This window comes from Euphorbia lathyris, chromosome 9, assembly GCF_963576675.1.
Source record: "Euphorbia lathyris chromosome 9, ddEupLath1.1, whole genome shotgun sequence".
NCBI lineage: Eukaryota > Viridiplantae > Streptophyta > Magnoliopsida > Malpighiales > Euphorbiaceae > Euphorbia > Euphorbia lathyris.
In genome coordinates this window covers 28,334,619-28,351,145 of record NC_088918.1, presented here as the reverse complement: position 1 = coordinate 28,351,145, position 16,527 = coordinate 28,334,619, and the positions used below count along the sequence as shown (strand labels likewise).

Here is a 16,527-nt window from a genome sequence, read left to right as displayed (position 1 = left end):
CATTTGATCAAGTATAAGAACTTGATATCGAACCTCAAAACGTTTTGAATAGAAAGTCCTAACTCAAGTGGGAGCATTATTCTTGACTCAGATATGTGCCGTACTAAAAGATAGAAAGTCGAAAGTCGACAATATAGTATCGAAGGCACGACTTTTTTAGTTACTCAAGATGACGATGAACCTAGAAATGTCAAAGAGGCTATATCTTGTAAGTGTTGTATGCCCTAGGCCATTTCTTTTGTATATTTTACAATGTGAATTTTGTATCCAAATGGCAGTTAATAAAATATGTATTCATGTGTAATTATTTGTATTGTTTAATTACTTAATGAATATATATATTTGTCCAAAGATTATTTACAAAGAGATAATATTATTAAGAGTAAACAATAATGAGATATATTTCTTTGGTGAAATAATAATCTTAAATGTTCATAGTCGGTGGATAATGAATTGGACACTCATCTATCCTTAGACTATCACCTCTGTTTATTTTCTCGATTAGTATGAGATATTAATCAGAAACAGAAAATCTCATTCTGTTTGATATGTTGATATCAGAATAAATATGTGGACATTCAAAGAGGTGAATGGTTCGAACTGTGACGTTAGATAATAATTGCACAAAGGTTTACTCATAGTCAACATAATTATTATCTAGGTCATAATAGTGCATATAGTCCTTTGATTTGAGGAAACTTAATTGTTCTTGCGCAAGTAATTATAGTTTGTTCCTACTTTGTACCCATCTTAATTCTGGTAATCCGGCAGTTAATCGCTATAGTTAGTTGAGTAGTGTAACAAGAGTTTGCTAATAGAGGATTCATTACTCTAAGTAAATAGAGATAAATCCTAATATAGTTATTGATTAGTTTTTTGATGGAATGAGTTCCGACTCATCGGATGAGATGAGTATCAAGGAATGGTTTCTTGATGTGAGTCTTATTTTATCAAAGACTTAATCAATATTTCTTAATATCTTGACGATTAGAGCTTGACACTTTGTGACTCTAGTCAAGATCGAGATTTTTAATGAAAGGATTTTAGTGCATGGAAATTATGATCGATGGTTCATAATTAGTTTAATTATAAGTTTACTTCAAGTAACTTCATTCTTTAATTGGGACGTCATGGCACAGTGTGTTAGCTGGAGATCATGACCTTTAGAGGCCTGTAAGTATATATAAGCTAAGCTTATATAGGATACACTTGTAGTACAAGGAATTGGATTTCTAACATAATTAATAAGTGTTATTATTATACCTCTAATGGCAGTTAAAGATGAATCTAGAAAGTCACACACATATAAGTTGTCTGTATTAAGCTTTAGTTAAATTGATTAATTAAAAGTGTTTTAATTAATTAATTGACACAATTGAATATGTCAATGGGATTGACAAAACATTCTAACACTGTTTGATATTCAATTGAAACGAGGAAATTATAAATAATTATTCTTGCTCAATTTAAGTTGATGTCTTTTTCCGAACGCAATAGTCAAGTGTTGACTGTTAGTATTGAGAAGTGTCTTGAATTAGCTCCTCTGAGATTTTATAAAGGATATAATAGTAATTAATTAAGTTGTTAATTAATTATTATTATATAATATATATATATTATATTAATTATTATATAATTAATTATTATTATTATATTAATATTTATTATATATATTATAAATTTGCGCACAATGCGCTTACATTAAAGAAGAAATAAAAATCCCCACCAAACCCGGATGCGATTCGAACCCATGACCTCCTTAGTCATAGGTAAACTCTCAACCACTAGGCTAAGAGCTTCACCACATATATAATATATACACGGTTTTTCGGTTCAGAAAATCGGATCCGGAATCAATTTTCGATTTTGAACAAGATTAATCAATTTTTTCAAGGCTTGATCTAATCGACTTAGTGGACTGACTAGAGGCTTCACCGCTAGAGAAGCTTTAATACCCGATTGGAATCTACAAGAGGTATTTTTCTAATTTCGTAGTATAAATATCAATTTGATTATTGAAGAACTTAATAATCCTGGTTAAGGATTTGGTGTCAAACATCGGATGTTTGACTGTTTAATCAGAGTGATTGGATCACACTGATTGTTTGTTTAGGAAATTTTTTTGAAATTCATTTCCTAAATACCAATATGCTTCCGCTTCAAATCCTTCAAGTGGTATCAGAGCCCTCTAAGTTCTTTTATAGTTAATTGATTTTGTGTTCTCTAGATTGACATATTATGGATTATTGAGCCTTTTTCTTTTATTATTTTACTCCTATAGTTATAATTTTAAATTTCAATTTTTATGAATTTGTGTCTATAAATATTGAAGTTTTCCAAGGAAAATTATAATTTTGGAGCAAAATTGAAGAAACGACGAAATTGGCAGATTGCAGAATTTATGGTGCGGGTACGCTTTAGGCAATTTTTAGTTGTCTAGTTTGTATATTGTCTGTTGTTACAAAATTGAAATGTGATTAAAATTATATATTGGCTTTAAATGTAAGTGTTGGTCTCGAAATTCGGCTCAGTCTAGGATTTTTAGGGTCCATGGTCATGATGATGAAGTCCGTTTGTCCATATGACGAACAAAAATTAGGGTTTGAGACTCATACACTCTCGACTAAGACTGGAATTCGTATTATTAAAAAAAAAACCCCAAACGCAAAAACACACAATTTTCTACGATTTTGGTATCGTTGTACACCAAAAAAAGTCCGAAAAACACGTATACATGCCCATTTAACAGAGATTTAATACAAATATTAATCCTAACATGCAAAAGCTATGGTTTTCTTTATATTCATGGATCAAAATAGATAGAACACGAGATCTGTGGCTTTGGTACCAATGAAGGGATTATCCTAACAAATAATCCCAATACAGAACGAGTTTAAGGTTTTCCTCTTGTAGAGCAGAATGCGTTAGGAAGATAAGCAGCGAAAGAATTGGCTCAACCACGATCTCGTATCACCGATCACGAATCACTCCGTAGATATCAAGCACGTGATGAAAATGGTAAGTCCACAAACTAAAGTTGGCGTCTAAGAAAGAGAGAGAGGGTGGCACATGAGAGGGAGGAGGCACATGAGAATTGTGTATCAACTTATAATTAGGGTTAGATGGCTTCTATTTATAGCATGCAGTTAGGCTATACAACTCTATCCCTAATCCTCCATCTTTTAAATGGACTTGGTCGATTTCCATTTCGAACGGATTAATTATTCGGTCCATTAACCAAATAATTCTAACACTTTATAACATAGTAAAGTATTAATAATATTAATAAAATTTGTGCTAATAAAAATATTGATTTAATACCAATATGATTATTAGAGATATCGAAGTTTATAAACTCAATATGATAAATTAAAAATATAATAAAATACAGTATACATAAAAATTGAAAATATAAAACATATGCTTTTAAACTAAATAGTTGCTACTATCATTGTTTTTTTTATAGAAATTAGGACGAGACAAAACTTGGGCGGGGTAGCACCCATGGCCCAAGAACTGACAAACCCGCAATATATTAATAAAAGAAAAAAGTGAGTGTTTGAACAAGAGAAGAGGAAGGAGAACAAACAAAAAGAAGGGGGGAGGAGAAAAGATAGGAAAAGTTAAGAAAAACGCAAGTGTGAAATACTACAAATGTCATCATTGATAAACCTGTGGCAAAAAGTAGGAGCTGAAGGCCACCAATTGATCAATGAAGAAGAGACTTCAAACTTTACCAATGCATCAACAACTCTATTTCCTTCCCTAAAGATGTGTGAAAAGAGAATATTCATCCTAGAGCAAATGCTGAGACAATGCAACCACTCTTGTCGAATACTCCAAGGAACATCCATAGAACGATGTCTAAGCAGATTAACTACGTACATTGAGTTTGACTCAACCCAAAGCTGATGCCAATTTTTCTCCCAAACAAGTTCAATTGCGAAAATAACGGCTCTCAATTCATCCATATAAGCAAAAGAAGGAGGGGTAGAAAAAGCAAAACAACCTTTAGAAAAGCCTCGATAGTTGCGAAAAATACCTCCCGCACCTGCCTCGCCAGGACTGCCAAAAGTAGAGCCGTCCACATTGACTTTAACCCAGCCCGGGGGAGGTTTAAGCCAATGGACCAGAATAATGTTGGGATCAGGAGGCGGCCTAGGAGAAGCCATAAGATGGGATAAGATAACAACATCTCTCCACGAAGAACAAAAACCTTTAGAAGTGGCAAATGACTCTCGAATCATTCGAAAGAGGGTGATCTTTGAGTGCTGAATAGAAGGAGAAACTTCCTTAAAGATTGCTTCATTCCTGCAATGCCAGATTAACTAGATGCAAGTGACAGTGGCAACACGCTAGATCATCGACACCTGTGAGCCAAAATGAATGTTACAAAGAGTGCTGAAGAAGTGGATGGATTGGGAATGACGAGGCAAAGAGCAATCAAAATGAATCTCAAGGGCCCTCCAAAGAGAATCTACAAAAGAACAGCTAATGAATAAGTGGTTAATGGACTCAGCATCCCTACCACATAGAACACAATGAGAGGCAATAGAGAATCCTAGACGCTGCAGGAGGTCATGAGTCGGAACCCGGCCATGCAAAACTCTCCAGAAAGTGAATGAACAAGAAGGGGGAGTGTGAGCATTCCAAACAAATTTATACCAGTCCACCGAGGAGGAACTAGGACTGATAACCGAATAGTACTCTTTGGCAGTGAAAATACCCTTCATAGAGGGCTTCCAAGCGCTGAAATCAATATCATCTTTACCCCGGTGAATAGATCGAATATTGTCTTGAACAATCGAAGGTAGAGTACCTAAGTCAAGCCACTCCGAATTTACCAAAAAGTCATCAACAGAATCATAGCGAGAACGCTTATCCTGATGATCATGACCCAATCTGTCCGCCACCGATGGAATGATCCACCTATCTATCCAAAAATTGAGCGTTGAAGACTGGCCAATTCACCAAAAGGTATGGTCCCAAATGGATGAATAAACAAACTTACAAGAAGACCAAATCGAGGAAGGAGCAATGGCAGCTTTAGGTAAACCAGAAACAACCAGAAATCTAGATTTCATCAGAGAAATAGCTAGACTGATGTCTTAAATTAATTCCCAACACATCTTATCCAAGAGAGCCTGATTAAAGATCCTAAAGTCCTTAATGCCCAAACCTCCACCCTCTAAACTTTTGCAACAAATCTGCCAGGGAACCGTGATTAGCTTCCTCTGATCAATACAACCCGTCCAAAGAAAATTTCTAACACTTCTATTGAGCTTATTCAACAGTCCCACTAGCCACTTATAGATCAAGAATGAGTGAACTAGAGATCCAGTAATAGCATACTTAATTAGAGTTAAACGCCATGCAAAGGAGAGAGATCTACCTTTCCACTTGCTAAATTTAGAGAGAAATTTGTCTGCAAGGCTACTGAGATGACGAGCCCTGGAGCTCCTTTAAATAGAGGGACTCCTAAGTAACTGAAAGGGAGAGACTCCAAACGAATGCCAAGATAGTAAACAAGACGAACCCTCCTCGGAGGACTCATCTGAGAACCAAAAAAGACAGCAGATTTGTCCCAACTAACCTGCTAACCGGAGATCTGTCCATAGAGCATGAAGAAATCCTTGAGTGCATGCAAGTTGCTCAAGAATGCCCCTCCAAAAATGAGCATGTCATCAGGAAAAAAAGATGAGAGGGATTAGTGACATGTAAATATAATAAAATAGTAGAGTATTTATTTTATAATTCAACTTAAATTATAACTTACTAGAGTGTTAAATTCTATTTTATATATTTAAAGTTTAAATATTAACTAAATTAAATACATTCTTTTATCTATCTGTTTTAGAGGATTAGATATTCTACTAATTTCACCAAAAATAAGTTGGTTCATCAGTTCCAAAAGATGATGCCAAATTTCATCTTAAAATGACAGTAAATCTACTTATGTATGACTTCCATTTTCGATATCACCTAGAGAGCTGGAAAAACGAACTTGAATTTGATGAACAAGAATAGATCATGAAATTTGCCTCGATATCATGACCACGATTCTGAAAGAACAGTAGTTTCTAAGGCTCGGGAGAGATTGAATTTATGTGGGAAATATTACACTTGAACCAATTAAACAAAAATGCAAATAAATAGCAGAAAAAAGCAGCAAAAATTGATGTTTCTGGGTTAGAAATGAGTTAAAAAGTTGAGTTTCATGTAAGAGTTAGGGTGAAAAGAAGGTTTGGGTCGAAGTTGGTATGTTAGGAATTGAATCAGTGTAAAAAGTTTTTGATTTAACGGACTCGAGGGAGGCTGCAAAAGAAATTATTAGAAAAGGTGGGTCGAATCTGAGTTTTTTCAAAATTGGAAATCTAGAAAAAATGATGTTTCAGGGGTCAGAAATAGCTTAAAAAGTCAGATTTCGGACATAATTTTGAACAAAATGAATGTTTGGGGGATCAAAGTTGGTATGTTAGGTATTCAAACGGAGAAAACCATCCTTGAATTAATGAAGTCGAGGTGATCGTGAAAATGGTAGAAAATGGCTGGCTGAATCTGATTATTTAGAGCTAGCTGAAAACAAATTTTCAGTGAACTTTGGAGTAATTAAAATCTTATATTCGTTAAGGTACCAACCATTGCAAAAAAAAAAGTAGCAACAAATCTTTCCATTTCTACAAATTTTTTCTTTTATTCTTTTATTACGTTTTTTATGTCCCTATGGTTTAATATATTATACTAATTAGTCTTTCTTTAAAGTCAATGGTTAAATTAAAATAAATAACAACACAACTACCATTTCTTATATTTTGTAATGATAAAACATTTTTTTTTCTATTTTCTATTTTTTCTCACACTTAATCTCTCCAAATATATAGTATTTGATTTATTAATTTTTATTTCATGAAAGTTTAATTTAGCGGTGTAGATTTTGTTTCATTCAAAAAATGAATGAAAATATCTTAAAAATTATAAAATTAGGAGTAAAACTATATAAATTTATAAATGTGAAACTTTTTACCTTTAATAAACTTTATGGATAAAATAAAAAGAAATATGATTTTGAAAAAATTATCCAGATTTATAATAATATTGACGTTGGTATTTTTCGTGAAGAAGGCTATTGTTCGTCCGGCCTCCTGATCGTAATGAGCATGGACAGTGCTTGTTTTCTCAGCATGCTGCTTTACCTGGAGTATTTGAACCGGTCATTGCGGAAGCCATGACAGTCAAGGAAGAATTGTCTTGGTTAAAAACCAACGGTTCTCAAAATATATGGCTTCGATCAGACTGTATTTATGTGGTTCAGGCAATTAATTGCCATGACCAATCTCTCTCTTATTTGTCTGATGTTATTTCGGAATGTATTGCTTTGATTTCTGAGCTAGAAAATACTTCCATCTCTTTTGTAAAACGTTCAGCAAACTGTGCGGCTCATAGTTTAGAAAGAGCGGTCAGTTTTGTGTCTGTTCGTGACGAGTGGACATGTGCCCTTCATTTTTTGTCTTCTATTCTTGCTCATGATTACAGCCAATAAAGCTACTTCTTTTTCTTAAAAAAAAGTATAAGGATATTATATTAAATAATAAATAAAATGAGAATAGAAATTAAGAAAATAAATAATAAATTTTTTTTATATACAAGTATAAAAATATTAGTGTATATATACTATAGAAATTTAATACAAATATGTTAGATTAAATTTAAAAAAAATAAAAAACAAGTTTTTAACTACTAAGGCTATTTTTGTACTTTTAATGTAGAAAAATAAAGTCAACTGCTAAATACCGCCCTCAAATTACTTATCACCGTCTCTTTTGGACTTTTGCCCTTCTCATAATTTTGATCAAAAACTGAAAATTCTCTCTCCAAAAATCATAAACCCGAACAACAATAATTGAAATTATGAAAATAATTGATGTGTGGCAATCCGAACCCCGAAAATGGATGATTACGAGTCAGAAACTTTAAGATTTACATCTTTTTATCAAAGAACTCATGAAAATAATACATATTTTTCGTCACAAAAAATAGGAGAATTTTTCATTTTTCGTCACAAAAAATTGAATGATTTAGTATTTTCCGTGACTAAATTTTTTACGATTTTACATATTTCAAAATTTGGCCTAAACGGATGCGGCATACCACCCATGGCGGGAAAGGATGCGGCGTACCGCTCGACCCATGACGGGAACGAATGCGGCGTACCGCCCGACCCATGGCGGGAACGGATGCGGCATACCGACCGACCCATGGTGGGAACGAATGCGGCATCCATTCCCACCATGGGTGGGACGGTATGCCGTATCCGTTTAGGCTAAATTTTGAATTTTCTCTCAAAAAAATTTTCCCCAATTTTGAATTTTTTTTATGTCAAGGGCAAAATTGCCTAATGGGGGTGGTGATAAGTAAGTTGAGAGCGGTAAATAGCAATACCCCAAATAAAAGGAGTAACTAAACAATTGAATAATGCTAAACTTAAGGACTTTAAAGTATATGTATGGACTCCACTCAAAATAAAAAAAGAGAGTATATGTATGGACTGACAAATGTAATAGGTAAAAACATGGCAAAAAACTCCTGAACTTTGGTTGTTTTAAGGATTAAGCCATGATCAGTTATTTTTCTACATTGAGCCCTTGATTATTGATTCTATTATGGATTATACCATTATTTAGCTTTTTCGTCGAGTTTGGATTGCATACATCGTTAGGGCGATTCAACTTGTTGATATGGACAAATAAAAATAAGAATTCCTTAACTATAAGAGATAAAAATTAAAAACTAAAACGAAATTAAGAAATTAATTTCCAGTATATTCTTCAAAACTCGATTTTCTCCTCTCCTATTTTGTGATTTTCAACATTAGAATCATCAAATTGATCTTCTCATCTCCTAAACTCGACGGAAAAGTTAAATAAGGGTCAAATCCATAACAAAATCAATGATCAAGGACTCAATGTGAAAAAATAATTGATCGAGAACTTGATTCTTAAAACATAAAGTCCAGGGGCTTAATTATGTTTTTTTTCCTAAAAACATAGAAACTAATTACTTATTTAGCATAAAATTTATCCTATGCTTTATTTACGTAAAAATGCAAAAATTAAAATTCAGGTATGGACAAAAAGCGAATGGTCACACTGTCATCACATACGACACTCGAACTGGTCTTTGTCAGGTTCAGACAACTTATGATCCCATCAAACAGAAAGGGAACAACATCCAGATTGTCGATCTCCACGCTCGTACGTGTTCATGCTACAAATTCCAAAATTATAGACTACCTTATTCTTATACAATTGCAGCGTGCATGCACCTACATATAGATTTGTGTATTGACATGACACACACATTGGAGGAGACTTTACATGTCTATAACTATCCATTCCAACCATTATCTCATCAAGAATATGGGCCCGAGTTTAGTTTACCGATGGTGCTTGTTGATCCACGATTGAAGCTTAAAAAAGGAAGGCCTAAGTCAACAAGAATTAGGAATGAGATGGACTTGATTGAGACGAGGACGACTAGTTATGTATGCAACATTTGAAAACAAAGTGGGCATAATAAGAAGACGTGTCTAGAAAGATCTTCAATTTTTTCCTTTTTCCTTTTATTCTTTTATTACTTTTTTGATTTTATTTTTTTATTTCATTTTTATTTTATCAAAGTTTATATCAAAATTTAGGATAAATAATTTATAAGTCTCTATAGTTTTACATGTTATACTAGTTAGTCCTTCTTAAGAGTTAATTGTCAAATTAAACTAAATATTAACAAAACTACCCTTTTTTATATTTTGTAATGATAAAACATTTTTTTTCTATTTTCTATTTTTTCCCACACTTAATCTCTCCAAATATATAGTATTTGATTTATTAGTTTTTATTTCATGGAAATTTAATTTATAACGGCGTAGATTTTGTTTCATTAAAAAATGAATGAAAATACCTTAAAATTTATAAAATTAGGAGTAAAACTATATTAAATTGCAAATGTAAACCTTTTATCTTTAATAAACTTTATGGATAAAATAAAAAGAAATATGATTTTGAAAAAAATTATCAAGATTTTAATCATATTCAATATATTATTATAAAAAAATATTCTTTTATATATTATTAATGATTAGCTATAGGTAATAAAATGTTAAAGAAGGAAAGGTAATAAAGATTAATAAATTTACATATATTAAATATTGACTAGTGATTTAAAATTCAGCGTGTGAAGAAAATGAAGAGATTAGGAAAACTAATAAAGACTAATAAATTTACACATATTGAATATTGACTAGTGATTTAAAATTTAGCGTGTAAAGAACAATGCAGAGATTAGAAAATGTTCTTATTAATGATTAGTTATAGGTAATAAAAAGTTAAACAAGGAAACCAAATAAATTTACACATATTAAATATTGACTATTGTTGCTATAAATCGTGACTATTTACATATTTTAAAAAGTTAAACAAGGAAAACTAATAAATTTACATATATTGACTATTGACTATTAAACTATGTCTATTCACATGTAACGGGTCTTTTATTTTAAAATCTTGCGTCGTATAAATAGGTTTTCTATCTTCTAATTGAAAAGTTTTCTATTGACTCATATCTATCTTTTGCAAATTCTTCTTTTATCTTTGTTTTTCAACATGTTTCTTAAGGATTTCTTTGGTGTTTTCAAATTACCAAGCATTTTCCCTCAACCTAAACCGAACTACATTAGATGTGTAAACACAAACAGGTCAGACATCAATATGAGTTGTAGTGGATACCCTAATCGCCAGCCTTTGTTTGAAGTGACAAACGGATTTAAGCTTCTTGCTATAGAGACTATGGGAGTAAAGGAACAAAAGGATGCAACTGCTCAAAAGTTGCAAACTAAAGCTACAATTATTATTCAGGTAACTGCAATAAGTTTATATGAATTGTTTGGAGTTTGTGTCATATCTCATTTTAATTGGAATGACAAAATACAGACCTATTGGCGCTGTCATAGAGCCTCTTTATACTATAAAAGGCTGAAGAGGGGAGCAATTGTGTCCCAAACCAGATGGAGGGGAAGAATCGCCAGAAGGGAGCTTCAGAAGCTCAAAATGGTCTGTATGCAAAACTTTCAATTGAAACTGGAATACTTGCATAAACAAAAGGTCCATTATATTATACATCTTCTGTAAAAAAAAAAAAAAAAAAACCTAAGAAAATGATTGTGTTTATTAAAAATGCCATATCAAATGAAGTCCAAATTCCTGGATATTTTGAAAAATCATCAGAAAGGGAAATGATTTATTTTCTCTGTGCTTAATTTATCACTATACAATACTGATGATTCACTGTCTACCAGAAATAAAAATCTTTAGGTACATAATTTGACATCAGCTGTGTGCCAATAGCTGAGAGACCAAGAGCTGCAGACTTCCTTTCAAAAAAAAAATGCATTACCGAATATGTGAAAATGATTGTGCTTATTAAAAAAAACTGTATGACATCTATGACTATGCAGTAGCGAATATGTGAAAATGCCGTATGATAAAAACTGTCTACCAAGAGCTGGAAATAGGACATTTTATTATCTAGTATCGGTGCCTCCATATCAAATTTGAGACTTCAAATTGGGTTTTATCATAGTAGGCACTAGGCATTATTTTGAGGTCCAAACTCCTGGATATGACCTCAACAACTTTGGAGAAGACTAATATTTTGAAAATTCATCACAACTATGATTTTCTCTGTGTACTTTATTGCTAAAGTTCATGATACTGTCCGAGCTTTATGTAGGTGTTTATCACTATACTGATGATTCATTATCTACCAGAAAACAACTAGAGTCTACAAAGTCTTTCTTTTGTTTATCTTAGGTATGTAGCTGCAGAATGGTATCATTTCATATAGTTAATTTGACATCAGCTTTGTGTGCCTGCAGGCATCAGTGGATTCTGAGAGATCAAGAGCTCATGAAATCAAAGACACAGAGAAAAAAGTTGAGCAGCCATTGCCTATTGAAAGCACTAGCGCCTTTGCTCAGATCATCCAGACAATAGGCCATGCTATTGAGGTATGAAAATGCTGAATATTCCTATTCAGAAGCTTCTTCCTCTTCTAACATGTTATTGCAATTTGCATACCAGACCCAAGCCAACGACAACCACAAATTGGCTTACTGGTTATCCAATGCATCCACGCTTCTCTTGCTACTTCAGCCCACATTGAAGGCGAGTGGCGCCGCAGGAATGACTCCACAACACCGTCGTCATCGTCGTCCGTCTTCATCTTCTACTCTGTACAGAAGAATCACACAGGTGAGGATAAGTTTTTAAATCATAATCATATAGAATGTTGATAAGAAATTTCATTTCCATGACTTATTCTTCTATTGTGTTTTTGTCTTCATTTAGAGTTTCCGTGGAACTCCACAAGGAGTCAATCTTTCCTTAATCGATGGTAACACTAGTGGAGGAGTTGAAGTCAAGTACCCGGCTTTGCTTTTCAAACAGCAACTTACAGCCTATGTGGAAAAACTTTACACAATGATTCGACATAATCTGAAGAAAGAAATTTCTCCTTTGCTCAGATTGTGCATCGAGGTACATTACTTATAATACATGGAAATGGAGTTGCTTTTATTTAGTTACTTTTAGATGATTTTCTGTTTGAAATAAATATTATTCAAAATAGGCACCAAGAACATCCAGAGCAAGCTTAGTAAAAGGAGTAGCTAATACTGCACCCCAGCAAACCTCGATTGCTCACTGGCAAGGAATCGTTAAGAGCCTCGGAAATTTCTTAAACACTTTGAGGCAAATAATGTAAGCTTGTTGCTTATTCAAATGATCTTTCTTTTCTACACATGATACAAAACATCTCAACAAATTAAAAATGAATTTTCTTAAACACTTTGTATGATTCTATATAGGTACCCGTGTTTTTGGTTCGGAAGGTGTTCATGCAAACATTTTCCTTCATCAATGCTCAGCTATTTAACAGGTAATCACAAAAATTCCACTGATAGAATGACCACAGCAAATAAATTATTTACTTACATATCTTCTTTCCTTCTTTCCTCTGGTGCAGTCTTTTGTTGAGGCACGAGTGCTGTTCATTTAGCAACTGTGAGTATGTCAAAGCTGGATTAGTTGAATTGGAACATTGGTGTTACAAAGCAACAGATGAGGTAATCCGTCCTGTCCTGTCCCGTCTTTTACAAATTCACTTGTAACAAATAATTACTGCCACATACTAAAAATTACCAATGCAGTATGCAGGATCATCCTGGGACGAACTCAAGCATATCAGACAAGCTATAGGGTTTATGGTCATACATCAAAAACCCGAAAAAACACTAGATGAAATAAGCCATGACCTGTGTCCGGTGAGTAATGCACAACGATGGATATATCATGATATCTGTGATTAAATCCACTGCCTTTCTTATATCAAATCAACTTGATTATTCCTTTTACAGGTTCTCAGTATATGGCAGCTATACCGAATAAGCACGATGTATTGGGATGACAAGTATGGTGCACATAGTGTCTCCTCAGAAGTAAGCATTTCACAGTTTCATTGTACAAATCTATCTTGGTCACAACTGAACTTAACTCTTTCATCTGAATACTTTTTGTAGGTTATAGCGAATATGAGGGTTTTGATGACAGAAGCTTCGAACAATGCCGTTAGTAGTTCTTTCATGTTGGATGATGATTCAAGGTTAGACTTTTTCTCCCTTGTTCGTTCTTCTCTTACATTAATTCGACATCAATTTACAGAATTTCCATTTCCCTGATGCAGCATTCCGTTCTCAGTAGACGACTTGTCGAAGTCGATGGAACAATTGACGTGTCTGATTGAACCTCCACGAGAACTCAAGATTTAGTTTCTTCCTGCCATGTTCAGATTAGACAATATGATCATACAGTGCACAAAAGAAAGATGTAAAGTGGAAGTGCAAGTTGTACAGTTTTTGATATGTCTTTATGGATTTCGTTTGCAACTTTGGTATATAGTTTGCTACTTAGAAGGGATGTCTCTAGTCCCCCATTCATTTTTTTTCTCTTAAACTATATTTGCTCATCATGACTGCAATGAATACATATACTATTACATTATAAGTATCTAATTAAATAGCAATAAGAAGGTAAATTTTCAGATGAAGGCTTGGTACACAACACTTCACTTAACTTTCTGAAATTATATATAAAACAAATTAGCTTTTATTATCATCCTAATTTGATTACAAGCCTATGAAAATTAGAATTAAAGAAGGGGCATTTAATAAAAATAGCGGAAAACAAATTCAAAGCAATAAAATGGCTTAGTAAATCGCTACAAAAAGTAACTCAATTTCTCAAATCTTTACCTCTGTCTCTACATATTCAAATGCAAAATTTCTCCACATGCTTGCTACTTTAAATCCTTCATATTGATCAGCAATTCCTCATTTTCTTTGTGTTCGTCTTTTCTGAAAATAATTTGTCATAAAAAAACATAAATCATATGGATGGGACATGGGTAACAGTTCATAGTATTTAAAAGCAAGTTCAGTTGATTCTCAAGAATGCAGCTTTTTTTAACAAAACATACTCATGTTTCAATAACAACGTAAAACTACTGGTACATGCATCAATCTAACAAGTGACATTCGTTCTAGTTCCTAAGCATGAAAGTAGAAAACGGATAAAGCATAAAGCATGTGCTCCTTACAATTTGTGGACACTCGTATTCAATACCAACAGCCTCTATTCTTTTTCTTAGCTTCTGATCTCTCTTCATGATCTTCTCCACCAATTTTTTGTGCTCTTCAAGGGTTCTATCCTGGTCCAGTAATATTAGATATCAAGGTTTAAATGGAGAAAAATATCAAGAGTATTGAATCAACATTATAGAAATATCGCTTCTTATTCAAGGTAGATGCCTTGTTCTGCCATTTTCTTTCAGCTTGAACCCGTTCCAATGGCTTGAATCGAAGATTAAAGCCTTTCAACCTAGGTAACAACAAAAAGAATGCACACAAAGATAAGCAATCTATAAACATCCACAACAGTTAGGACATAATAATTCAGCACAAAGGAAGTTTACACTAATGTATAAAATTAGTGATGTGCATGTAGGACATCTGAATAACAGACAACTAACACTTTATGATAGAGAATTGCACAATCCAGATCAGGCCTTGGATCATACTGAAAATGGCTTGGAGTTCAGTTGGAGGAAGTGAAGGAATGGGATTGGGAGTAATACAGCTTGCTATAGTTAGCTATGCCCTTTCTACAGTAAGAGGGTGTGTCCTATTGTCAATACAAATACTTAGTTACTATGCCTTCTTGGAGTTTCCTCAGATTCAATTCTATCTTCCTTTTTGTTGTTTCGCTATCTTCTACTGCATTTTTTTTCTTAGTCCTAATTGCCTTTTGATTGAGAGCGGGTTGAATCAAAACAAATCTCTCTCTATCATAATCTGTTTGGCTAGTTTTCTATTACTTTAACCGGAATAAGAGTTTTGGAATATCAAACAATACCCGGTATAGTCATTCATGAGAGTGATGAAGTAAACATGACCATACCCGGTATAGTCATTCATGAGAGTGATGAAGTAGTAGGCACCGTGACTAGTCCTCACATTCATAGGACCATAGACATCTGACTGAATTGATTGCAAAGGAGATTATGCTCTTGTACGTGTTCTAAATGGTTTACTATGCATTTTACCATTAAGACATGATTCATAAGGTGGTAATTTAACGTTACTTACACTACCTAGTAAACATTTCTTAGCCAACCGACTCATTTGATTTTGACCAATATGGTTTAACCTAGCATGGTATAAATTAACATCCTTATTATTCATAAAAAATGAAGAAGACTTAAGGGGAAAAATTCACTGTAATTATCTAAAACCACATCCAAAATTATTAAACCATTGGAAATGTATACAAAACCATAATAAACATTATTTAAACACAATTCTAAACTGTTACTGATAAAATTAAAACTGAAGCATATCCTCAACAATGAGGTAACAGAAATAAGATTTTGTCTAATCTTTGGAGCAAAGAGGACGTCTTGTAGGAGAAGAGTTTGACCGCCTTGCAGATTGAATCTAGACATGAAAATCTCTTACACTTCAACTCTCGAGTTATCTCATACCTAAATCCACCTTGTTCCGATAAAAGCTTGTCAGAACTCAACAAAGGCTTTTCTTTCTTTTCCACGTGGTCTGTTGCACTGGAACTCAATCAAAGGCTTCTTTTTCAATTACAAGAACAATACTTGATGCATTTATCTCACTCATATTTGAGTTTATTCAATATATCTCAGGGGAAGTGCAATCTTTTAAATTATGCCCTTTAAACTGACAGTTGAAACATTTCACACGTTAGATGTTTGCCTTTGTCGTAATGCCATGAATCATGGATTTCCTATTCAGAGTAGTATTGGGTTTCAGATTCCTAGTTGGATTAGGATCATGGGTTCTTAGTTGGATTGGGATCATGGGTTCCTAGTGGGATTGGGATCATGGGTTCC

General features: G+C 33.4%; 1 pseudogene; it reads left to right on the top strand.

Moving 5' to 3' along the window:
* The first annotated feature begins 10,763 nt into the window (after nucleotides 1-10,763).
* On the top strand, nucleotides 10,764-13,879 carry LOC136207314 (myosin-9-like; annotated as a pseudogene).
* The last annotated feature ends 2,648 nt before the right edge of the window (nucleotides 13,880-16,527 follow it).